This window comes from Triticum aestivum, chromosome 7A, assembly GCF_018294505.1.
Source record: "Triticum aestivum cultivar Chinese Spring chromosome 7A, IWGSC CS RefSeq v2.1, whole genome shotgun sequence".
NCBI classification, from domain to species: domain Eukaryota; kingdom Viridiplantae; phylum Streptophyta; class Magnoliopsida; order Poales; family Poaceae; genus Triticum; species Triticum aestivum.
The window spans coordinates 189,013,243-189,038,835 of NC_057812.1; the positions used below are offsets into that span (position 1 = coordinate 189,013,243).

At 48.8% G+C, this 25,593-nt stretch overlaps 1 pseudogene; it reads right to left on the reverse strand.

The window, feature by feature from the left end:
- Positions 1–7,194: 7,194 nt before the first annotated feature.
- On the reverse strand, positions 7,195–25,214 carry LOC123150277 (uncharacterized; annotated as a pseudogene).
- Between the last annotated feature and the right edge of the window lie 379 nt (positions 25,215–25,593).

The window sequence follows — 25,593 nt, forward strand, 5'->3', positions numbered from 1 at the left end:
TTGAAGTACATAGTCAAAAAATAAAATGTGTATGCAAAATTGAAATATATGCGTACATACCCCAATATTTTTCTACAACTATATACCTATTCTCTACAATTACATACCCCAATAATACATAGGTATTATACCTAATTCTTTTTGCATATTTCGCTACATACCCCCATGTGAAATATATGGGTACATACTTTAATAATATGTGGTATTATACCCAATTATTTTTTTGAAGTACATAGTCATAATTAAGTGGTTATGATACCCAACTGTTTTATGTATATATGTCCACGTGAATGTGTGGGCGCCATACATTTTTTTGTATATACTCGCAAATACATGATCTGTCTTCTATTTGAAAAGGTATGAGAGAAAAAAACAATAAAAGGAAATGCTTCATGGTGTTTCATAGATGGAATGTCTTGCATGCAAATAGATTAGGAAAGGAAATAAAAGTTGTACTAACGGGTTGGACCCGATCAAGGTGCCCAGGCACCTAGGTGTCCCATATAATTTACCTATATATATATATATATATATATATATATATATATATATATATATATATATATCACACAAACATGATTTTTTATATAAAAAAGATAAGAACAAGAGGCTCACCCCACAAGGTGGTGCCGGCGACAGGACGGTGCGGACGATCGACGATGGTTAGGACGGAGACGGGAGGCACTAAGTAAACCACACCTACATATGCAAACTAAGAGTTATTTTGAGCTCAAATTGCATATAAATCAAATAAACTACCACATATAATTCCTCCCAAATTACTAAAACCCACAAATTAATGACTATATAAAGCATTGCAAAAGCTAATCTAGCAATGAGAGATGAAAGGACAAAGTTGCTTACCTTTGTGATCACTTGAATGGCTGGGGGGCCTTCAAATCTTGACAAAATTTGGGCAAAATGTGTGATGACTCGAGGAGAAGAGGGGAAGAACGGAGAGGAGAGGGGAAAGGAGAAAAACAGAGCGAGCTCGGGTGGACGAAGGGTTTATATAGGACGACCTTTAGTACCGGTTCGTGCCATGAACTGGTACTAAAGGTGCTGGAGGGGCCCAGTTTGACAACATCCTGCCACCACTCTCTTTAGCACTGGTTCGTGGCATGAACCGGTGCTAAAGGTTCACAACAAACCGGTACTAATGAGAGCGGCCCGCCTAGCCGTTGGAACCGGCACTAATGGTCACATTAGTGCCGGCTCAAATACAAACCGGGACTAATGAGCTGAACATTAGGCCCTTTTTCTACTAGTATCATCATCACTGTCGCCACACCGTCGTGCTGACGGAACTCTCCCTCGGCCTCAACTAGATCAAGAGTTCGAGGGACATCATCGAGCTAAATGTGTGCTGAACGCGGAGGTGTCGTATGTTCGGTGCTTGGATCGGTTGGATCGCGAAGACGTTCGACTACATCAACCGCGTTATTAAACGCTGCTGCTTTTGATCTACGAGAGTACGTGGACGCACTCTCCCCACTCGTTGCTATGCTTCTCCTAGATAGATCTATCGTGATCGTAGGAAATTTTTTGAAATACTACGTTCCCCAACATTTCCTTCTCCTCCTCCCTCTCCTTTCCCCTTTCCCCTTTCCCCTTCCGGTAAAAGGAAAGGGAGGGCCGAATTGGACAAGGAGCGCAAGTGGGACTCCTCCCACTTGGGGCGCCCCTAGGCCGGCCTCCTCCCCTCTCCTTTCTTTATATACGGGGGCGGGGGCGCATCTAACACACATCAATTGTTCCAAGCCGTGTGCGGCGCCCTCCTCCACCGTTTACTCCTCCGGTCATATTGTCATAGTGCTTAGGCAAAGCCCTACGCGGATCACTTCACCATCACCGTCATCACGCCGTCGTGCTGACGAAACTCTCCCACGAAACTTTGCTAGATCAAGAGTTCGAGGGACGTCATCGAGCTGAATGTGTGCAGAACTCGGAGGTGTCGTACATTCGGTACTTGATCGGTTGAATCGAGAAGACGTTCGACTACATCAACTGCGTTAAACTAACGCTTCCGCTTTTGGTCTACAAGGGTACGTGGACACACTCTCCCCCTCTCGTTGCTATGCATCTCCTAGATAGATCTTGCCTGATCATAGGAATTTTTTTGAAATTACATGCTACGATCCCCAACACCGTGGTCGGTCTTCCTCCTCCCCGGGGACGGCCTCCCGCCGTAGCGCTCAGCTCGACGCTGCCTGGCCGGGCGGTAGCCCGGCTCTGCCCATCCCTGAGTGGGCGGAGCTCCGGGCCGCTGCCCGGAATCTGGAGCCAGGTACCCCTGCCGTTCCCCCCTCTGCTGCTACTTGCTCGTTTTCTGCGCTCGAGTCGGTTCCTCTTGGGCACCTTGGGAAGGTTGCGACAGACTCCATGATCATCTTCAGGGGGAGGCTGCTCCCCCCTTAGTCCACGTCGAGGCCATCCGGCTCGCAAGATTCTAGACGGTAGATTGGCGGAAGCCCGCGCGGCTCTGCTCTCCCCTCCCGCTCCCCCGGCCTCTGCTATGATGGCCACTACAGCTCAGCCCCGTAGAGCCGGTGGCCGCCTTCCATTGGAGGCGGCCGAGCTTCATGGCCGCACCCATTCTCGCACTGCCTCTCTCCACGCCCAAAGCATGTCTCGTGTTCTGGGGTCAAGCAGCCCCCCAATGGCTCCTTAATGCGTGCCCTTTTCTGGAACATCCGCGTTTTCAATCATGATGGCCGACGCCGACAACTCCTAGAGTACATGTGAGATGAACACATTGACATAGTCGCCATCCAGGAAACCATGTGCATTGAATTCTCCCTGCCGGAGCTTGATCGGCTGAGCTCCCACCTCTTTGATTGGCATTGGCTCCCTTCTAGTAGGATTGCCGACCATTCGGGTGGCATCCTATTAGGTGTGAAGGATGCCACCTTCGAGGTGGGTAGTATGGACCGGGGCCAGTTCTTTGTCAGCATGGAACTTTATGAATGGGCCCTTAATTTCAAGTGGGAGGTTATCATCGTCTATGTCCCGGCAGACCATAGTAGGTCTGCCTCCTTCCTCGAGGAGCTTCATCGGAAGGTTTCGGCTGCCACCCTTCCCGTGGTTGTCGGGGGCAATTTTAACCTCCTCCGATTCACGAAAGACAAGAGCAATGCACATGTCAACTTTGCTCGTATGCAAATGTTTAATGATAGCATTGCTGATCTTGGTCTTCGCAAGATAGATAGGATTGGTGCCAGGTTCACCTGGACCAATTGCCAGGCATCCCCAACCCAGTCCGTTCTGGACCGGGTCGTAGTCTCCCCGGAACCTCCGATGTCCCCTGGCTTCCCTCCGGGCCATCACCCGGATTGGCTCCGACCACGTCCCCCTCCTCCTATCCTCCGCCAACGAGCGCCCTCCGATTCCCCCTCACTTCCGGTTCGAGACATTTTGGTTGTCCCAAACCGGCTTTGTTGAGGCCGTCGGCGCCCGCTGGGTGGAGGCTCGTGCCCACCCCCACCCCGCCCTCCCTCGGCTATTGATTCATGGCAGTTTTGTGCCAAACGTGGCCGGCAGTTCATGAAGGGGTGGGGTGCCAACCTTGCCCGCGATCTCCACGAGTGCAAGAAGGCCCCTTTGACCGCCATCCAGGCCCTTGACCTCCGGGCTGACGCGACCGGCCTCTCCCCTGACGAGTGGCTCTCCCGATACGACATGGAAGATCAACTCTCCATCATCTACACTGTTAAGGAGGCTTATTGGCGCCTGCGGGGCTCCCAGAAATGGGTGTTGAAGGACTACGCGAACACGACCTACTTTCAGGCCATTGCGGACGGTCGCCGTAGACGCAACACCATCGATCCCTCTTCTCTGGGATGGCGCGTCGCTCTTGCAGACCCCCGGTGACATTTGGGCTGGAACCCAGCAGGTTTCCGCTGTGGAGAATGCGGCCCTTACGGCCCCTTTCTCCGAGGGCGAGGTTTGGGCTGCCATTAGAGGCATGAACCCTACCTCGGCCCCGGGCCCCGACGGTCTTCCACTGAAATTCTTCCAGACCTTCTGGAATGTGATTAAACCTGAGGTCATGGCCATCTTCGACGAGTTCTATGCAGGGTCCATTGACCTCGGTCATCTCAATTATGGGATCATTTCGCTCATCCCTAAAGTGCCTGGGCGTCTGACATCCGCCAATTCCGTCTGATCATGGGGATTAATGTGATCTTCTGGATCCTGGCGAAAGGGTACACCAATAGGGTGACCCTGCTGGCAGATCGCATTACCCACCCCAACCAGTCCGCCTTCATTCAAGGGTGTTTTATCCTGGATGGGGTGCTAGTCCTACACGAAGTCCTCCATGAAGTCCGCTCTAAGCACCTCAAGGCGGTCTTCCTTAAGATCGATTTCCATAAGGCTTACGACACAGTCAGCTGGCCCTTCCTTCGGGAAGTTTTGCTCCAGAAGGGCTTCGACGACCGTTGGATCACCCGCGTGATGCAGATGGTGTTGTGCGGTCGCACCACCATGAACGTCAATGGAGAGGTTGGTCCTTACTTCCCCACCCTTTGTGGGGTTAGACAAGGCGACCCCTTCTCCCCATTCTTGTTCAACATGGTGGTGGACGCGCTTGCCGCTATCCTGGACAAGGCAAAGGCAGCGGGCCATATTCATGGGATCACTCCCCACCTGGACGGTGGCTCTGGGATCTCCCTCCTCCAGTACGCCGACAACACCATCATTATGGTGGAAGGCTAAGAGGCGGACATCTCTCATATGAAGTTCCTCCTCCTCTCCTTCCAACAAATGTCTAGCCTCAAGATCAACTTCGATAAGAGCGATGTGATGGTGATGGGCCATTCTCCGGATGAATGCCTGGGCATTGCCAACCATCTTAACTGCCGCTTGGGCTCCTTCCCCATGACCTACTTGGGGATGCCCATTAGTGACTCTCGGCTCATCGTCGCCGACTTGCGTCCGACCGTGGCCAAACTGCAGACACGCATTGAGCCTTGGCAGGGTAGGTGGTTGTCGAAGGTGGCCCAGACGGTTCTCATCAACTCCTCCCTATACATCCTCCTCTTGTTCCTCATGAGCTTCTATAGCCTGCATGAGACTCTGCATCATGAGATCGCCAGAGTCCAGTCTCGTTTCTACTGGGCGAGCGACAATAATAAGGAGAAATACCATATGGTTAGCTGGCCAAACATCTGCAAGCCAAGGGAGCAAGGTGGCCTCGGGATCATGTGCTCTAAGTGCATGAACATCGCCCTTTTATCCCGCTGGCTATGGAGCATCTCGCAAGGGCAAGGTGGCCTCTGGTTAGACATCATCCGGAATGAATGCCTGCGTGGGCAGCCCCTCGCCTTCTGTCAGAGATCTGGTGGCTCCCAGTTATGGCAGTCGGCCATCCAACTAGTCCCGTTTCTTCGCATTGGGACCTCCATTTCGGTTGGATCTGGGGTTGCGACTCTGTTTTGGTTCGACCGGTGGGCGGGAGACACCCCCTTCGTCACGCGCTTCCCCGACCTCTTCTCCATCGTCGTTGATCCTTGGATCTCTGTTGAGAGGGCCCTTATTGACTTAGGGCGCCTCGCCTTCCAGAGGCCATTTGGGCCTCCAGATTATGCCGCCTGGCATGAGTTGCTCGCCCGCGTCGTCCTACACGAGCCTGAGGTGGACGCTGGCCCGGATCTGGTCCGGTGGCGCCTTGAGCCATCAGGCCAATTCTCCACCAAGTCCCTCTACTGGGCCATTGCCCCCTCCTCTGTCCCCTCCCCTCTCGGCGGTTTGGTCCATCCGCCTACCTTTGAAGATTCGGATCTTCACGTGGCAATGGATTCGCGGGCAGACCCCGTCTGGGGTGGAGGTTCGCAAGCGTAATAGCCCTGGTAGTGGCCTACGCCCGCTCCGTGGTGTCCCCGAAGACTCGAATCACATATTCTTCTCTTGTGTGTCTGCTCAATTTATGTGGAGCTGCTTCAGAGAGGTGGTTGGTGGCAATTGGTGCCACACCAATTTCCCCGACCTGTTCGACGAACTCCAGAACTCCCCCTGTCTTCTCGCCACATTAGGTGGCTGGAGATTGGGGCCCTCGCTTGGACGCTCTGGACGATCTGCAATACACTTGTGATCCAAGGCATTCCACTTTGACATGCTACTGATGCCCTCTTCAAACTCTCTGGTTACTTGCAGCTTTGGCGGCCGCTTAGCCGCCCCCAAGACCAAGACGCCATCTCTGCCTTCATCGCCGACCTCCGCTCGATGGTTGTTCGTCTGTCGCCGCCACCTCCTCCGCCACCCCCCGAGCCGGAATAGGGGTCGAGCGCTCTCTTCGGCCTCCCTCGGTCGTTCTTTTTCTTTTGTTTGGGCCTGTTGAGTTGTGCCCTCAGCAGAACCTTTTGTACTTATTGTCGTGAGACTTTGGAGTGTGTGTTGTGGACTAGTCCTTGTATGGTTGCTCTATGACGGGTTGCTTTATTTATAAAGTGGGGCGAAAGCCTTTTTCGGTAAAAGAAAGGCGACAAAAAATGGAATAGAAATACGCTTATATTCACAAAAATGTATAACTCACCTTATAGTTTCAATGGAGGATGTAATGCCTAGCCAGACAATGTTCTGCCTAGGTTGCTAACTAAGCTCAAACATCAATGTTAGCAAAAATTAGTGTTAAAATAACCATGTGTTCTAAATAAATCCACGTCTTCATATAGGGAATGTTCCTTTTTGCAGTAGATATCAGCCCAGGATGAAGTGAACTAATAACATGCATAAAGGCGAGGTATGTAACTCAATCAAAAGAACTGCTTCCACAACATTGGGAAACATTTCATCATATAAGACAGCTTCAGTACACTCTAAATAAACAAGGGTTACTTCATAATGTTACAAGGAACTGCAAAGCCTTGGTGCGCCAGTATGTACTACTACTCCTTTATTACACTAATAATATCAGAGAAGCGAAAAAAAACTGGCTGACAGCTACTCCCTCTGTCCCATAATATAAGAGCGTTTTTCACACTACATTAATGTAGAAAACGCTCTTATATTATGGGACGGAGGGAGTACAAAATAAGCGTGTTAGTCAAACTTGTTTTAGATGAGAATATGGGATCGCCCCACAAATGGATGCACATAAAACAGCTCAAGGTGATGTTAGAAGAACATAAAGTGCAAGAATACTAAACAAGCCAGAAAGCCTAATGTGGTACCAACTTCCGTAGCGGAATAAAGCTCAAAATTCTCGGAGCAATTTCATTGGCAAATAGCGAGTATAAAAAAGATGCAGAATAGTATGCAACCAATCTCGAAAACAAAAATTTAGTGCGCAACAAAAGAATAATGAAGATAATCCTCATTGCCTGCTTGTAGCTCCATCACACGACGGTGTACCCGATATGCAGCTTTAGGCTCGAGCTCAAATTTCAAGTATGCTAAAATAATTTCCAAGAACATACAACAGACAGCAACACCGGTGTTCAAGTCCAATCTGAACATGAAGAAAAATGCTGATACGAGACACACAAATTGTTCGCAGATGATACAGAAATATAGATTCCTAGATGAATAGGGTTCTTGTAAAAAGGGAGCATCAAACTTCAGGTCATGCCGATGTGTTTGCTCCTGAAACAGGTTCAGGACGTCTCAGGGAGTTAATCCCACTTCCCTCTCTTGGCTTCCAATATTTTGCAATTGCACTTGTCACAATAATTAGGAGCAGCAGGATTACTACAACACAGCCAACTAGTGCATAGACATACACTGAAGTCCTCAATTTGCTGCAGCTCCCCGCAGCAAAAGCTGTCATGAGAGCCAACATATCCAGTATCATGATCAAGTGCAATACCCCAATTGGCACAGCCTTCTTCCTGATCGATTTACTCAGCAGCAGTATGATCACGACAATGGATGCCATGAATGCGAAAGAATTGAACCAGAAGAAGATCTTGAACCGTCGGTGATTAATATCACGAAGGACGGGATTGCCTGATACATGGCCCTTATCATCAGACCAAAATCCACCAGGTGGGTTCAGACCAGCTTGGTAAGCGATCGATGCTGCTAAAATTGCAAGAAGCATCAGATACTTGTGTCTCTTTCTCACCCTTTCTTCTTCGACAACTGAAGCTTCTGGCCTCACCTCAACTGAAGCTTCTGACCTCACGTCAACTGAAGCTTCTGGACTCACAGGAGTGTTTACTTGTTCACCCTCTGCATGGAAGAGAAGATCGTGTAGAAATCCTAGACACTTAGCCAATGGTTTTCCTAGTGTATCATGCATCGAAGACAGCAGAACTTGAATCAGAAGGGAGACTAGAACTCCCATAGCAATGGTGCTCAGATATATGGACTGTTTAATATTTCTGCAACTTCCTGCAACATACGCAATGAGGAGGCCAAGCAAGCCCGCCACCAAACACACTCGCAGTGCATATGACTTGATTCCATACTCACAGGATTCCTTATTCACAAGTAATATTTTGACGACCACAGACGACACAAATGAAACTGAATTTGAGTAGTAGAACACATCATAGCGTTTTGGATGGGTATCCTGAAGGATTGGATTGCCCGGAGTTCCCGTGGCTTTCTGGTCATCAGACCAGACACCTCCTGGAGGGTTCATGCCAGCTTGGTATGTGACAGTCACAGCCAAAATAGCAATGGTCAATAGCAGATTACGCCGCCTTCCCAACTCCTTCTCACTAGTATCACCCCCAGTATGGTTGTGGCCAAATTGACACGGCACTGAGCAAAAATGACTAACTGAGTGCTCTAACATCTCCGCCACCTGCCTTCTCCATTCTGGAGGAATTATATGTATTGCTATCAAGACATGAATGAGAACATAAGCAAGTACACTACATACGAGCACTGATATGAAAACAGTCTTGTTTGCCTCCCTGCAGTTCCCTAGAGCAAAAGCTCCGGTTAGGGAAAGTAGGACCACTATCATCGTTATTGGCAATGCACGCCGTTTGGTAACCTTGTCGCTCGCCATCTTGTTCAAGAGCAAAGTGATCATGACAATGGATGCCACAAAGGCGATTGCATTGAGATAGAAGAATGCAATGAACCGGCGATGGTGGGTATCCTCAAGGATGCGATCAGCAGCTGAATGATGATCTGTACTTCTTGACCAAAATCCACCTGGTGGATTCAGGCCTGATTGGTATGCCAGAGATACTGCAAGAATGGCAAGAAGCAGCATACATGTGCGGGTCTTCTTCAGATGCTTCTCAGTTCAAATGTCATCAGCATTTTGATTGGGTACTTGATTGCTGTCAGTATGTACATTCTCAGAATGTATAGGATGGTCATCACTGCCAAGAATCTCAGCACTAGGGTTATTATCTCCAACCAGATTGTTTTGTTCAGCACGGTCCGCATTGCGAGTGGTTTCCACAGGTGCAGAAAGCACTTCATCCACTATGCCATGACTAGTGTCTCCGTTACTCTGCCCGACTGACATATTTTGCTCAACTGAAAGAGCAGTTATGTCGGGATCATCAGGTGAAGATTGCTTCCCCATACTTGCAACTTTCTGGTTAGCTGACATACCGCACATGCTATTTTCAGTTTGCTGGTGGCTTAGTAATGGGTCATACTCTTGCTCAGTGCTAGATTTAGCTGCCTCCATATTTGCATCTTGCTTGCCTTCTGTAGACCCGTACTCCATGTTAGACACGACACCCATGCCATGTTCTGATCGTTGACAGTTCCCAGCAGGATGTGGTGAGCTGGACACATCCTCATCCATTTCTGCAACATGCTGGAATGGAGACTGGCACTCTGTGTTGGACGCAACATCCTGGATATTTGCTGATTGCTGGCTGTTCCCTGATAGATGTTGTGAGTTATTCACAGCCTCTTCATCATCTGAAATATGATTTCTTTCTTCTGCAGGTGCATGCTCCTCATAGGAGACATCCTCTCTGATATTTGGAAGTTCCTCTGCAGTCTGGTGTTGTGGTTCAGCAGTATTATCTTCTGCAGGTGCATCGGTTGAGCGGACTGAAGATTGATGATTGCTTGCGTAAGAATTGTCCTGCTCTGCATTGCTCGATTTGTGGCCACGAAAGCTCAATGAAAGTGCACGGCCCAATTTTCTCACACACCACAGGCTGCTTGATTTGACATTTTTTAGCCAATTTGCTACAGGCCTGGTAACAAAGAATCCAGCTAAAATTGCAAAGGAGATCCAAACTATGACGATGATAAACACCACATAGAATGATGTTGCTACCTCTCTACAACATCCTGCAGCATATGCAACAATTAGGCACAATAGGTCCACTACCACACATACAATCATTGCTTTGGTCCTTATTCCATGTCCACTCAATTTTGGGCTCAGAAGTAGTATGATTATGACCAAAGATGTCACGAAGGAAGTTGAATTGGAAGTGATAAATATATTGTAACGACGAAGGTAGTTACTCCGGAGAACAGAAGTAGCCGGATGATGACTGTAAACAGGAAGGGCCAAATGCAGCTTATTAGAACCATGGTCATTTTCAGCCCAAAAGCCGCCCGGTGGATTCAATCCTGCTTGGTATGTGATAGTAGCAGCAAAAGTTACAAGCATCAAAATGAACTTGCGAGCCTCCTCAACGTTCTCTAAAGGGATGCTCACTTGCCTCACAAGGAAACCCTGTTTGATTAGAACTGTATTTATCATGTTCTGCAGATTCCGTCTCAATTTTCTTGGAATAAACCTTGTGGATACTAGGGTATGGATCCCAACATATATGATAACAGCAAGGACTAGAACCCAGATGTAAATGGATGATTTGAGTGCCCTGAAACTTCCGGCAGCATAAGCCCCCAGCAGGCTGAATAGGTCTAATATCATGGTTAATTGCATTGAGTGGAGCCACATCCTCTTCCTTGTCACACTCTTACTGAGAAGCAAGATGATTAAGACAAGAGATGCAGCGAAGGTTGCTGCATTGCAGTAAAAGAACACCTCATATCGTTCAGAAAAGCCATCATGCATGACAGGGTCACCAGCATGATGATCATCCTTGTTTAGTGTCCACGATGCCCCTGGTGGTGTTAATCCAGCATTGTATGTCACACCAACTGCTAGGACTCCAAGAAGTACCGAATATTTACGATGTCTCCACAATAGCTCAAAATCATCATTGTTGCTGGAGCTGGATACATGGCTAGAGGGTGACAAATTTCTGCTGGACACGACATTGATGGGATCTTGCCTCGTGGTGTTGATGTTCGTCAGACCAATGGTGACCACGAACTGCCCGTTGTCTGCCATGTGGTTGCTCTCTGACTGAAATTGCAAGTCTCAGGTTGCTCTCTATGCCTCCATCTGGAGCATCAGGTAAGAGTTTCTTGGATGGAGAAGATATCTGAAGGATTCAAGGATAATTCAAGGATGGTTATGAACAAGAAAAAACAAAGAATGTTGCTAGAAAGACGGACTTGGTGAAGTCTATCCCAAACGAAAACAACACAAAAGAGAGCGCATCAAAGGCTAACTTGCCTGTTAGACCCCACAATATGAATTATTTTTTCAAACAGTAACCAGCATACAAATTATCAGCTCATGTTCATAGACTTCTCCAGAAAAAAGGTAGTTAATGTTGTACTAAGTTGGCCCCAACCAACTATCAGAGTCCACACAGGGTTGGTGTTAAAAGACGAAAGCATATTGTCAGTTTATTAAAATCTTAAAAAGGATCAATCCCATTGTATATACTGTAACTAGATGAATTTCCTGTGTGATTCTAGATATTACAATACAGATGATCATGTTTGACCATAGAGTTCTATTAGTTATACAATTTGAATGTTTATGATTGGAAATTAGTTGTGTTTCTCCTTCAACAATAACATCATATACATGATTGAACTTTACCGTTATAATCTGACCCCACCAAAATAAGTGATCTAGATCTTTCCCTTTGTTTTTCTTCCAACTGCTATTGCCACAGAACACACATAAGACAAGTAGTAATACTTGTTGGTGGAGACACTAACAGATTCTACAGGGTAACAAGTAAAATTAATTGCATTCAATGGTAGGTTACACACAACAAAGCCTAACAGCCAAACACACGAATAGAAAGTAAAAGATTATACCTGGCATGGAAAGCATTGCAATGCTCACAGCCAAATGGGAAGGGTGCCCTCGTTAGCCATATACGGTTGCAAGTGAGCTTGTATCCAGAGCGATAACCAAAATAGCGGTCCAGATATTTCCCTTTGTTTTCTCTGAATACCTAGATCTGATTGCTATCACCAGAAAACACACACATATAAATAAGTGTATGTTCGTCGAAGAACTAGCAGCTGCTTGGTTTTTTTAGATGCCATATTATATTTGGTAACTAGTAAGACTAACTGCAAGTAGAGAGGTTCAACAGGCGATGGAAATAATCAGTGGCGGCCCTAAGATCGTACTGTTGGGGGGGGGGGGGGGGGTGAACAACATAACTTTAACACAATCCGTTCAAAATTTGTGAAAAATACAGTAGAAATTGTAATTTAATCTAGATATCATCATAAGTTTAACAAATAGTCACAAAACATGATTTAAAATTTTAAAAACTAATACGTATTATTTTAAAACATAATCTAAAAGTGGTTTTGAGATAAATTATTTTGCATTTTACCAAGGGGGTGCCATGGCACCCTACTAGATCCGCCCCTGGAAATAATGCATCCATGTCTAATAACCGAGCACAGAAGAGAAACTAAGAATCATACCTGGAATGAGAAAAGCAATGCAATGCTCGTCGGATAGACATGGTCACAGGAATGGCTGCCCTCATTAGCTATCATACACATCAGCCCCTAGCCGAGCTTGCAGGTTTGAGCTTGTACCCAGATGTAACTAGTAAAATTGCCTGCAAGCGGAAAAGTGGCAGACTATTGGCAATGGAAGCTATGTATCCATGTCGAAAGCCCAGGAAGAGCAAGTAAGAATCGTACCTGACATGGGAAAGCTTCGCAATGCTCAGTTGCTCACTCGGAATAGCTGCCCCGTTGGCCTAGCTGAGGTTGCAGCTTTGAGCTTGTATCCAGAGCGACGGCTGCTGCTCAGACTACTGAGGGACACCTTGTGTGCTTCAAAGATAGCTGAGTTGGACAGTGAACAAAGGAGGGGGGGGGGGGGGGGGGGGGGGGGGGTGAAGTCAGTTAAAGAAAGGAAAGAAACAAGGTAAGACCCCAGAACAATGTATCAGGCTATCATCTCATAGCTTATTAGCTTCGACCCAGTCATATGTGATATGCAGAAACAGTGCGCATCCAGATTAATATGAATATATGATCTCATCGGGACCACTTTGGAGTCAGAAGAGAACCTAATACAACGAAAGTAATGAACAAACACGCGCCTCAACTTTGACAAAAAAAACACGTGCCTCAACTATTAAATTCTCGGGTATCAAGCTGGGCTGCGGGTTCGTACCTATTGCATAGAGATGAGAATGGTTGTTTGGTGTGAACAAGAAGAAGTGCAGTGGAGACTCCAAACAAGAAGCACAGCATGAAAACTTTTATTTAAGAAGAAAAGGAAATACAGAAAGATCATGGGGCCCGCTGATCAGGTCATGTTTATCTACATGCTCAAGTGGCTTTAAGGAGTTGGGTGCGAGCTGCAACCTTGTACAAACAAAAGCTGGACCCGGTCGATGATGAGAAGAGGACCCAAAGATCCATGATTTTTTTGAGGAATCCAAAGATACATGATTGGTACCCCTATTTGCAGAAGCATCACATCATGGGAGTACTTCATTTGGAATACAACGCGTACCTTGCCAAAAGCGACAGGCATGAAAAAGTAAGAGCGGCACAGACGTCTCCTCGACAGTGAAAGATGACATTCCAGCACTAAGTTTTGATTGCCAAAAGAGACACCATACCTGGACACGGGAAGAGATCGCAGTGCTCAAAGATGGTTAGTACTAGCGCAGCAGCATACCGGGCACGCCAGAGCAGCCGACTCCACAGACAGCTCTTCCACTCAGGCATTGTGTCGATCACCTGTGGAGCGTGCACTGATGAGCCTGGAGCGTCAAGGGTTCGGTTCGACATTTCGTCGAGCACCTAGATTGCACAGGGTGGGTTACCACCCCTGCGGCGCTGATAGCGTACGCTAGGTCGCGCAAGCCCAAATGCCCCAGCACCAACCAGTGATTCCACGTCCCCGTGCTCGCTCGGGTCAGGCTCGGGATTCCGTCGATGTCGACGTCGACGCGGACGGGACCCGAAGTTCTCCCCGTCGACCGCCTCCTGGCCATTTTCTGGTGGTTTTGTCTCGATGCGGTGGGTGGAGTAAAAGAAACCTATATAGACGAACAGGCTATTACTCCATTATTAAAAAAATATGTAAAATACTTATGAAATACATTCAGTAAGTTAAGCATTTTGTACCAATCAATCAGAGCATGAGGAGTGATGGACTACTCAACAACCCAACATACTTTCAAGAGCCAAGAATACGCCAGAGGGCTGTGCAGTGTGAAGTGTGAAAGAAAAGAATAGTGGATATGAGAATGGTACGCAGGAGAAGACTTTTTTTGCACGATAATATGTGTCTCATCTACTATATCATAAACATTACGAAGTTTTCCCCGAAAAACTAGGAGCCCCCCTGGGAGGCGATTAGGGTTTCGCGTGGAGGAAGCGGCGGCCGCCGATCGTTCTCGTCGGAGGAGCACCTAGCAAAGGGCTCGGGATGGAGATCCCGGAGTCATCGAGTAGCAAGGAAGCACTCTCGCCTAGGGCGGCGAGGGCGCGCATGGAGGAAGCCATGGGAAAACTCGATCTCACCGAGGAGGAGGCAACACCATTGGTCTTGGATGACATTGATGAGGGGGCGAGGCAGACTTGGGCAATCGCGGGGAAGATTTTGAACCGAAATCTGCACATCCAGACGATTTCCAATGCTTTGCGCCCGGCCTGGGGAAACCCTAGAGGCCTGGTGTTCCGTCCGGTGGGCGAAAATACTTCTGTGGCAGAATTTGAGACCCAACGTGATCGCGATCGCGTGTGGGAGGGATCTCCCTGGCATGTCAGTAAACATGCAGTGATCTTGACAGAATTTAATGAATGTATGCAGCGATCAGAGCTGCAGTTTGATAAGCTTCAGTTGTGGGCTAGGGTTTTGAACCTGCCCTTTAACTTGAGGAATGATACAAGGGGGAAAGCGGTGGCCCAGCAGATAGATCGTAATGCATCCTCAATCCAGTTTGACCCCGTTGGTGGTTTTCTGCGGGCTAGGGTTACAATTGATGTTAGTAAACCCTTGCGCAGATGGATTCTGATTGATTCCGCAGCCAGGAAAAGTAGGGACTGGTGCGATATTCAGTATGAGAATGTTCCCAACTTTTGCTTCTCGTGTGGACGATTGGGACACTCTGATCTCCAATGCCCGACGCCAGGCTCGCGTGATGCAAATGGTGATTTACCCTTCAAGACTAGCCTGAGAGCGTCGGACGAGAAGAAGAAAGCAATGTCTAATGATAGTTCGTCAAAGGAGCAGCGATCGGGTCAAAGCAGTAACAAAGATGCTTGCAAGGCGAAGGAAAAGGCAGACTCTTGCCCTGACGTTGTATCCCCTGTCAAGAAGAATAACCACACAAACAAAAGAAAGGGAGGACCTCAAGTGCAGAAACAAGTGTATCGACAGATTGCCCTGCCGCCGGTAGAGACCGAAGAGCAGGTGCATCAGGATGGGGGAGCCAAAGCTGTGGTGGTGTTCACAGCGGGGGCTAACAAACTAGTTGGTGAGGGAAGTGATCCTGGGATAGAACCGATTCCAAAGAAGAAGCCCACTCCCACCAATTCAGAGAGCTCGGACAGTTCGGCGGCGGCTGCGAACCAGCCCCGCCGGGGTGTAACACCTCGGTGTAATGATGCTACAGTAACCCCTGGGGTTCAGTTAATTATTTTGCTAAACAAGTGCTTGATCATCTTTGTCTCCTCTCTCTTTCAAATTCCAGTTGAATTCAAATTCAAATTTTGTGTGGAATTCAAAATGCTCAAACATAAAAACTAAAATGTTCATCATGTGTGAAGTATTCTTCTGGTAATGTTGGTGGTGAACCAACATTTTTGCAAAATGTGAAGGTGGCCTAAAGTGGCTAAAACAGAAAAGCTAAAAAAAGAAAAAGGAAAAGGGAAAAGGAAAGGAGAGAGAGGGAGAAGTGCCCCCTCCCTGGACTGAACCCCCTGGGCCGGCCCAACTCCCCCATCCTAGGCGGCCCACCTCCCCCGGTCGCTCTCTTCCCCCCTTCCTGTTCCCCGACCCTAGTCGCTACAGACGCCGTCCCCGCCGGACCCGCCTCGCCGGCGACGCCCGGGCGAGGGGATAAGGCCTGCGCCTCCTCGCCTCCGCGATTCCCGCCTCCACTTGCACCACCCACTCCCCTCTCCCACTCCGCCTGATCCTCCTCTCCTCTCTCCCTTCAGATCCATCACCACCGAGCTCCGTCGCCGCCGAGCACCGCGCTCCACCGCGGCCACCGGCGCCCATTCCTCCCTCCGTGGTGTCTAGGAGGTCCGCGGTGGACTGCTTCTTCCTCCTCGTCACCGGGTCGAGCCCGAGGAACGCCACCATCGTCGCTCGCGTCTTCTTCCCCAACTGCGGCCACTGCTACGCCGACGTTCGACCCGCCCCGAGTCTGCAGCTACTAAACCTCCGAGGGCCGCCGTGTGTGCCGCTCGATGAGCCCCTCTTCTTCTCCCCTCGCTCCCCTGGCCTCTCGCGCTACCATAGCCACCGCGCCGCCATGGCCGAGCTCAGCTCCACCGAGCAGCTGGCCGCCGTCGTTGCCATGCTCGCCTGAGCACGAGAACGTGCTCAGTGCAGCCCGCCGAAGCCGCCCGTGCCGCTTGCCCACCTCGTCGACCCCCGTAGCGTGATCCCGACGAATCCAAATGCGCGGTCCATTCACTTGTCACGTGCCCCTAGCATGCTGAACATGGAACCGTCCCCTCTCTTTCATCTGTCCGGAATCCGCCTAATGCCGGGAATTCATCCTCGGATGTTTATCCCCTCCGTCTGCAACGTGTAGTACTACGTTAGGGCAACCCTAACTCTGCCCGTCGTCATGTTATGCCTTGTGATGCATTGTTTGCTCTGTATTTACTGTTTCTTCCCCCTCTTCTCTCCGGTAGACCCCGAGACCGATGATGCCGCTGTGATCGACTACGTCACCGACGACCCCTCCTTGTCAGAGCAACCAGGCAAGCAAACCCCCCTTGAGCATTCCGATATCACCTATTTCTTTTCCTCTCATGCTTGCATTAGAACTGCTACTGCTTTCTGTATGATCCTACTCTGATGCATAGCCTGTTGTTGTTACCTACTTTCTTACCTTACCTGCTTATCCTAAACTGCTTAGTATAGGATGGTTAGTGATCCATCAATGACCCCCACCTTGTCCTAGTTGCCTCGCTTTATGTTCGATGACTCGACCACGTGATCGATGTCCAGGCCCCGACACCGCACATCACCCCCCCCTAGTTGTACGACTCTGCAGAGTTACTATCGAGTGCCGAGGGTGGAACCTCTTACATCACTCCTGATGAGATCTCTGCAGTGTAGCTATACGGTCGAGGTCATCGAGGGTGATTCCCTCCTTAACCACTTCCGTTACCGCTCTGTCGTGCAACTCCTCAAGTGTGAACCTCGAGGGTGGATCCTCTTACGTTCACCTTGATGATAACATCGAGTGGGATTCACCGGGGGTGATTCCTCGGATTTTCCCCTTGGTGTTAGACACACAGTTACTATGGTTACTATGACTTTACACTGAGCCATGTTACTAAAGACGGGTCGACCCTGAGGGGTACCCGCGCGAGCTTAATAGCGAGTGATGTGGAGTCGGGTTGACCTGGAAGGTGCCCGCGAGATACTTACGAGGCGTGGCCGGGCATTCTTAGCCCTTGCCGCAAGTACTCGAGACGGGGCGACGGGGTCACATCGATCGTGAGTCTCTGCTCGTTACCTCGCGTTCCTAATCCACTACGATTTGGATATTTGATCCGAGGGGCCTCTGGCCTGATAGCACTAACCATCACATGGGCATAGTATGGGCGTTCTGCGTCGTATACATCAGCCGAAGCTTAATAGACGTCAGAGACTGAGCGGCGCGCGCTGGGTTGGACTGCGTAAGCTCCTGCCTTGCTGAAGGAGGTAGCTAGGTCTGCTCACCGGCCGCGTACGCAACGTGCAGGAGTTCCTGGGGAGATGGCCCATGACCCCTGGGGGCATAGGTTTAGTCCGGCGTGCTGGCCTCTCTATTAAGCCTAGGTCGGGTTGCGGCATATTGTTTAGCCGAGGCCAGGCATGACCCAGGAAAGTGTGTCCGGCCGGAGTTAATTGAGCGTGGTGGGTAAGTTGGTGCACCCCTGCAGGGAAGAAAACATCTATCGATAGCCTGTCCTATGGTAACGGACACTTGGAGTTGTATCCCCATCGATACAACTAGAACTGGATACTATGGATATGAGAAATGGATGGTCATGAGGAATTGATTATGATGAGAAATGGATAGTATGGCTTTGGGATTGCTTTCTCGCAGGGAGTCAAGAAAGGATCTCTGGCCGAGGTTGATAACATTACTGCTACTTTACTTTATGCTACTCTACCCCCCTCCTGTTGCTACAAGATGGTGGTTTCCAGAAGATGCTAGTCTTTGATAGGCTAGGCTTTCCCCTTCCCTTCTGGCATTCTGCAGTTTAGTCCACAGATACAACCCATTCCTTTGATACAGATGCATACTTAGTTTAGATCTGATGTAAGTCTTGCGAGTACGTTGGATGAGTACTCACAGTTGCTTTGCTACTTCTTTTTCCCCCATACCCGATTGTTGCGACCAGATGACGGATCCCACGAGCCAGACGACGCCACTGAAGACTACTACTACCCTGAGGATGCCTACTACCATGTGAAGACCGCCGACGACTAGGAGTCATTAGGAGGCTCCCAGGTAGGAGGCCTTGCCTTTTCGATCGTTGCTTCTTTTGTGCTAGCCTTCTTAAGGCAACCTTGTTTAACTTATGTCTGTGCTCAGATATTGTTGCTTCCGCTGACTCTTGTGTTTTCGAGCTTATGTATTCGAGCCCTCGAGGCCCCTGGCTTGTAATATAAAGCTTGTATTATTTTAATTTGTGTCTAGAGTTGTGTTGTGATATCTTCCCGTGAGTCCTTGATTTTGATCGTACACATTTGCGTGTATGATTAGTGTATGATTGAATCGAGGGCGTCACACGGGGCCAATGAGTTGTTTGAGTTGGAACTGCCGGGGGCTTGGGAACCCCCGGGCAGTTCGCGAGCTTCGCAACATTGTGAAGCAAGAAGGGCCCGATCTCCTGTTTGTTATGGAGACAAAAATTCCAGCAACAAGAGTTGAAAGCTTACAGAATCTGCTAGGTTTCTCAGGCTGCTATGCAGTAAGCAGTAGGGGTCTGAGCGGAGGAATTGGCATGTTTTGGACCTCGAACCTGGATGTGGAACTGAAAAATTATAGCACCAGCCATATTGATGTACTAGTGCGGATGAAACACGATGTCACAAAGCAGTGGCGTGTGATGGGATTCTATGGAGCTCCGAGAGTGGAAGATCGTTGCCACAGTTGAAGATTCCTAAGAACACTTTTTGCTATCCAACATGAAGCGTGGATGTGCATTGGAGATTTTAACGAGACGCTGGTTGGCTCAGAGCACTTTTCTAGAACCCCTAGACCAGAATGGCAGATGAGGGCGTTTCGGGAAGTGACTGACGAGTGTGCACTCTCGGATTTGGGATGATCAGGGACAGAATACACGTGGGATAATATGCAGCCGGGGCGATCCAACGTGAGAGCCTGGCTTGATAGAGCTTTCGGAAACTCGGCGTTTATGCAGATGTTCTCGAATGTGAGGATCAGACACATTGTTACAACGAAATCTGATCACTGTTTTGTTCTCGCGGATTTGCGAGACAACCTTTCGTCGGCAGCACCCAGAGGTCCTAAGCCCTTTAGATATGAAGATATGTGGCAAACACATATGGACTATGATAAACTAATTCTGAATTCTTGGCAAAAGGGTGCAGGTCGAGCTGGACTGCAAGGTATAGCTCAGGCTCTTAAGTCGCTGCAAGGCAAGCTTGCTGCTTGGGGGCGAAGTAGTTCGGGTGTTTGTCACGCAAGATAAGAAAGCTGCTCGAGCAGTTGACCCGTCTGCGTGGTCAATCTTCAAGGAGGGGGCCATCAGACGAAGAGAAAGCAGTTGCAAAAAAGCTAAAGCTAGCATTGCATCAGGAAGAAATATGGCTCTGACAGAGATCGCGAATCCCGTGGTTACGAGAAGGCGGCGAGAATACAGGCTATTTCCATGCCCAGGCAGCCCAGCGCAGACGAATGAACAAGATAGAAAAACTCGTGCGGCCGGATGGAACTGTTTGTAATACGCTGGAAGAAGACCGTGCGGAGGTTCAAGCCTTTTATGAACAAGTATATACCTCGCAAGGTTTCAACCAGATGCAAGACCTACTGGATGATGTACCCCCTCGGGTTACGCCCTTGATGAACGCTGAGCTTGAAAAACCATACACAGAAGAGGAGGTCCGTAGAGCTCTCTTCCAGATGGCCCCGTCAAAGGCCCCGGGGGTGGATGGATTTACGGCAGGGTTTTATCAGCGTCACTAGAAGTTGCTTAAAGATGATATCGTTCCAGCTGTGCTTGATTTTCTAAATGAAGGAGAATTGCCGGTAGGGATGAACGACACGTCTATTACTCTCATCCCGAAGGTAAGCTTCCCACAAAGAATCACACAATATCACCCTATATCACTCTGTCTGGTTTTATACAAGATCGCTGCTAAGGCAATCGCTAACCGTGTTCGTGAGTATCTAGATGATATTGTTGGTGCTGAACAGAGTGCTTTCGTCCCCGGCCGCCTGATAACTGACAACGTCCTTATTGCACATGAGAGTGTGCATGCAATGAGAAGAAGGAAAAAAGGGGGCAATTCAGTGTGTGCGATCAAGTTATACATGATGAAGGCCTATGACCGTGTCGAATGGCACTATCTGCAAGCCATCATGCTCAAACTTGGATTCGGTATGGATTTTGTTCACCTTGTCGTGAAGTGTGTTTCCTCAGTCAGATTCTCAATCCGTGTCAATGGCGAGCTTCTTCCTTTCTTTTCCCCTTGAAGGGGCTTAAGGCAGGGATGCCCAATGTCCCCGTACCTATTTTTGCTATGTGCAGAAGGCCTTACATCATTGTTGAATCGTTTCGGTGGAGAAGATGCAGACAAAGGCATAAGGGTCAGCTACTGCTTGCCCTGGGTCAACCATCTCCTCTTCGCGGATGATAGTCTAATTTTCATGCAAGCCAAGGAGCAAAGTTCTCAAAGATTGAATGAGATCTTGATAATTTATGAAGAAGGCTCGGGCCAGGCAGTGAATAAAGAGAAAAGCTCGATCTACTTTGGCCCAAACACTCCGGTTCCAGATAAGTCGTTGCTGAAACAAACTCTGAATATTTCAGTGGAGGCATTCAGTGAGTGCTACCTTGGTCTACCAACCGCCGTGGGTAGGATCACAAGCGGCACGTTCGATCACATTGGGGAAAGGATCCGCAACAAGCTCCAACCAGGGTCAGAACGATTGATTTCTTGTGCTGGACGGGAAGTACGCATCAAGGTGATCACCCAAGCCATCCCAATGTTCAGTATGAGTTGCTTCAAGTTAACAAGGAAGGTTTGCAAGAGCCTGGCCTCTTGCTTAGCGAAATATTGGTGGAGTAGTTCCCTCGATCGCCGATATTTGCACTGGAAGGCATGGGACTCTCTATCTAAGCCGAAAGCGCAGGGCGGGATGGGTTTTCAGGATCTTGAGATGTTCAATACAGCTCTCCTCAGGAAACACGGATGGAGGCTGTTGACAAACCCAGAATCCCTTTGCGCTCGAGTTCTTAAAGGAAGATACTACCCCACGAGTGATTTTATGCAAGCCACAGCTCCTCGATATTCCTCTTCAACTTGGCGCGCTATAATCACTGGGAGGGATGCCTTGCAGATCGGTCTTCTCAAACGGATAGGAGACGGCTCTACGGTCTCCATTTGGCATGACAAATGGATCCATGGAACTTTATATATGACGCCGGTCTGTAACATTGGCAATGATCAGCTGAATGTGGTGGCAGACCTCATTGACCCCAGTAACTGGTCATGGAGGGCTGACGTGGTTCGTGGAAATTTCATACCCCTAGATGCATATGCTATTCTTAATATTCCACTGAGGCAGGGAGGAGGTGATGATTCTTTGGCATGGGCTTTTGAAAAATCGGGTTGCTACACTGTAAGATTAGCGTATCGTGCTCTAATGACTCGCAACGAGCAGCTTGCTCTAGAGGAAGGGACGACTACCGAATCCTCAATGACAGACAAACAGTTGTGGTCTCGTTTGTGGAAACTCAAGGTCATACCAAGAGTGAGAGTTTTCTGGTGGAGGGTACTACATGGCATTCTTCCAGCAGAAGCAACTCTCAAACACCGTCATATTGCCACGGTTAGTACATGCAAAATATGTCTTCACACTGACGAAGATATGATGCATACCCTACTGGATTGTTCTCATGCCAGGCAGTTTTGGGATGCAGCCCCCGAGTGGTTGAATATCAGAAGGCCGGTACTGCACCCACTAACCTGGTCAAGAGATATCTTGTGCGATCATATGTTCTCAGAGTCAAAGAGAGCTACTCTAGTGACTGTAATGTGGGTGATTTGGACCTCACGGAACAACATCACCCACGACAAATCTGCATACAACTCTATACAGTCTCTGAAAAGGGTAAGGGAGTGGCTTGCAGTTCTCGAGTTGCCGCGTGATCACGCCCGGATTCTGCCTGGTCATGGTTGGCGTCCACCTGAGATGGGATGGATGAAAATAAACACCGACGGAAGTGTTGTGATGGATGCAAGGAGGGGGGAGTAGCTCGGTCCCGATCATCCCTCTTAGCGGCATGGTGCAAACCCTACCCAGGGGTCACGAACCCGCTCATAGCCGAAGCTCTTGCTATATGAGATGGAGTCATCTTCGCTCATCTTAGGGGCTATACACAAGTGGTACTGGAGTCTGATAATTTGGAGATTGTGAATCTCTAGAACTCGCGTCACACCTCTCGTGCGGTGGTGGCGCCTCTCTTTTCTGAAATTGGGGAGCATGTTCCTTCTTTTGAGTCTTTTGTAGTTCAACATATTGGTAGGGCAGCCAACGTCCCTACTCATCTTTGTGCGAAGCAAACAAGCACATTAGATATTATAGAGTGTTGGCTTGACACTACCCCAAGCTTTCTTGTAACTAGCCTCTTAGCAGACTCTGCTGGAGGTGTTGATGTTGAATAAAGAGCTCCCAATTTACCCGCAAAAAATACTGTATCATAAACATTAAAGTACAAGTCACATAAAGACCGACATGAGAAACTTGAAAAGACACTAGAATATCTCTGCGCTTGACACCAACGCACGTCACCTGCTTCCGGCACCACCATAGCAGCCATAGAAAGAAAACAAAAAAATGACGGATCGCCTTCTCACTCGAGCTCGACGTGGCTCCATCGGTGATATGCAGCTTTGCGGACCTCCAAGGTGGCTCGCTAAAGACGAAACAATTACCGTTGAACGAATCAGACAGGGGCAATACCCTGGACACGCCATCTAACTTCAGATCTGGCACCCCCACATGACTAAGACGTCGGAGGAGGAAACCATACCTGCCATCCACGAACCACGAGCCCAACACACGCTCCGTCATTCAAATGTCGTCGATGCAGACCACAATCTGCATCCGCTCCTTGACTACCTTGTTGGTTTTGATCTGACGGCTTAATAGACCAGTTAGATCTATTGGTCTAACAAAAAAAGGGAAAGATACCGATAATGAAAAGGCCCCATGCACCAACGTACGTGGGATTTTTATCCCAACTAAGGCGCCCTGATCGGGGGCACCCAAACCAACTAATGGTTTAGGTCCCCTGTCGGCAGCGCTAGATAAAAGGGGGTATGGGAGAGGGTTGGCAGCCTGCGCGATCACAATTCTCGTATGGTTTCACTCCCCTTCCGATATTATCTCACCCCATCCGATCAGGGGAGCGCTGCAGTGATGGGAAGACCTACTCCAGTCGCCGCTGCCGTCCCCGACCAGTCCCGGTGGCGTCCTGAAGGAATCAGGACGTCGAGGAGAACCTCTGCTTCGACTACATCACCCCTGCATCACGCCTGCACCAAGCAGGCGATCATGTCCAGTCCCGTGACATGTAAAGGATCTCTAAACCCTTCTCTATTCATGTTTATTGGGTGAGCAAGATGCAATTTGATTCTGCTAATGGCATACCATAGATGCATAATTACTCCAACAATGGTATCAGTCGCCAATTTTAATTGCAATAGATCCCTACCTTGTTGATCAGTAGATCAACATAATGTTTAGATCAATGACATGTTTAGGGTTTTAGGATCAAAATTGAAAACTTTAGCCCCTGGTTATCCCAATACGCATGCTACTTTTTTATGCCCTCTGTACATCATCATGTTGTTTTCTAATTGCTACAGATTAAGTACTGTTATCTTTTAGTCAATCAATTTTAATTAATCTAAGTTAAGATCTAATGCTCACTTTCATGTTAAGTTGATTAAAATTGATCATGCTTAAGTATTGTTTCCGTATGCAATAGCAAAATATTATGCAGAGGGATACACGCAAGTCAATAGTAGCAACCCCTCATGTTTAAGAACCCTAGAATTCATCCCCAAATCGTAAGAACCCTAATTCTGTAATTAGGACTGTTTCCCCCCAAATCAAGTACTAATGGACACAAATTGGAGAAGAAATGAGGAGAATCCTCACCTAATGTGCCGCGCAGCCGCCTCTTCCCTTCGGGGCCCGCACAGCGCCCACCGCTGTGCGAGGGAGGAGACGCCGCGACGCCGTCGTGCCCTGGCCGACGAGCGGAATGCTCCTGCGCCTTGCCGCCGCACTTACGAACGCGTGCGTGTACGGGCCGTCGCCCTGCACGTCGCCATCGACCCCTTCATGCTGCGGTGGCCGGCGCCCCGCTTGCCTCCTTGATGTGCCATGTGCACGGACGCTAGCAGCCATGCTCGACGAAGGAGCACGCCGGACGTCGTCCACGACATGCTGCTCCGGCGAGCGCAGCCACCGCGCCGCCATGGCCGGCACGCCTTTTGGGCCATCGTCGAACGCCGTCGCTCTGCCAAGAGAGTGAGAATCGGGGAGGAGAGGAGGAAATGGTCTAGGGTTTGACTGGGCCACTGCTTTTGCTTACTTGCGGGGCGATCCGAGCCGTCGGCTCGATCCGACGACTGAGAGCATCGCGCAGCTCCCTGCTGGGCCGGCAGGCGCTAATGGGCCACTTTCGACCATGGGCTGCGGCCCAGGTTATGTTAGTCCAGCGAAAAAGAACTTCTTCTGGGCTGGGCCGTTTTATGTGTAGCTGTGGGGATTTCGGGCACATATCTTTTGGCTGTTTTCTGTCTTTTCCAGTGCACTTTAACTTAATACATATTATGTTTTTGCACTGTTTTTAGCCAGAAAATATCTGAGATAATAATGAATTAAAACATGTTATTATTCTGGGTAAAATTGA